We start from the raw sequence: 1,891 nt of genomic DNA on the forward strand, positions 1-1,891 counted from the left end.
GTAGAAGATCATAACATGATTGATTCGGCAGATTTTGATTCCTATATATCCACTCATGTGGTACTTCATTATATCGTATATATAAGAATTATACGATAGATAGAAGATCCATCTGTATAGATATCATCATCTACATCCTGAAAGCCGTATGCTTTGGAAGAAGCTTGTACAGTTTGGGAAGGGGTTTTGATTGATCAAAAAGAAGAATCTACTTCAAACGATATGCCCTTAGGCACGACCATACATAACATAGAAATCACACTTGGAAATGGTGGACAATTAGCTAGAGCAGCAGGTGCTGTAGCGAAACTGATTGCAAAAGAGGGGAAATCGGCCACATTAAAATTACCTTCTAGGGAGGTCCGTTTGATACCCAAAAACTGCTCAGCAACAGTCGGACAAGTGGGGAATGTTGGGGTGAACCAGAAGACCTCTGTCCTATCCATTAGACAATGGACGCTTTTCATTTCAATTTTTATTTTTTCTTTTTCTTGTTCGTAAAAAACGAATATAGGACAGGGTCGGGAATCGGGTATTCAATTTGCATTTTAATAATGAATTACATTAATTATATTCGAATTATTAAATTCGATTATTTTCTAAATTTTAGAATATTTTCTAAAAATATTATTTCTAATAGTATTTATTATACCTAAATAGTATTTATTATACTTTAATTTGAGTATTTTTATTCAAAGCTTGTCGCAGACTCAAAGGTTTCTACCCTCCTAAAAACCAATGAACGGGAAAGACTCCACGGGACCCCATTTCCTCCAAAACCTTCTCTCCTCAACTGGGCTTCCCGGAAAAATCCTTTCCACGCCTGTATGCAGAATGATTTCGAAGGTAGAATAAACATAGCCCCTTATTATCCTGTCTTCTTGGATAGTAAAGGCAAATGTGGTTTGAAAGAAAATAAAAGCTTCATCCTTTCATTCGGAAAGAAGCAGCAAGAGAAGGACCAGTCAAGCATTTTAGAAAGTGAAAAAGCCGATTAGGTTGCCACTTGAGAACTTGAACACCCTACCTTCTGCCTCCGGGGCCTTCAATTGGTCCTTTCGAATACATACCGAATGCGAGATGTTCCCTCGGCCGTCGAAGTGGTGCTTGACATACGCCGCACCTGTCATTCTTAGGCCACTCTTGTCCAATCCATCGAGGACCATTCTCCTTCGTAGACATCCGACCCTTGGTTGTAGATCAGCTGTTGCCCATGGCTAGCCCGAGAAGTAGTCTGGTCGTGGTATCGATCCTAGTACTCGATCTCCAGTGGTAGGGAACCACTCTGTTTTCTTACGGACCGTCCTTAGCTGAGTCTTGTAGGTGGATGTATCGAATCGAAATAAGATCTCAGATTGACATCTTGATACACTAATTTACCATAATAATAAATAGAGTCAATGGTGACTCTACCGTGGGAAGAGCCGCTTCTTTCTTGCTTGATAGTGGGGGCTTCCATTCACCAATGTAGACTAAAAGTGCTCTCCGAACCATGCTGGATAGTCACCCATCACACGGCTCTCAGACCCAACCTGTGGTGAATCCCAGGGGACAAAGTCAAAGCGCTTGATTCTTTGCCCCATACTTTGAGATGGTCCTCCCTGCCGATCAAGCAGCGACGCTGCTCGTGATAGGCTTAGCTTTAAGCCGCTATCGTTCGATTTGAATAAGTCAAGTCCCTTCGGTCGGTTCGCTCAGGCGGTCTTCCCTTATCTTCGCTAACGTTCAGAGTTGTTCTGGTTTGAGAAAAGAGCACCGACCGAGCGCCCTGAATGAATAAGAAATGGACAGCAGAGGGAATCAATGATTCTTATTCAACCGAGTTGAAGCTAGCAACATGTCGATTACACACCGGAGATTGGTAAGAACTGAGGTCTGGAAGCAGTCAGAA

This window comes from Cannabis sativa, chromosome X (genome assembly GCF_029168945.1).
Source record: "Cannabis sativa cultivar Pink pepper isolate KNU-18-1 chromosome X, ASM2916894v1, whole genome shotgun sequence".
NCBI lineage: Eukaryota > Viridiplantae > Streptophyta > Magnoliopsida > Rosales > Cannabaceae > Cannabis > Cannabis sativa.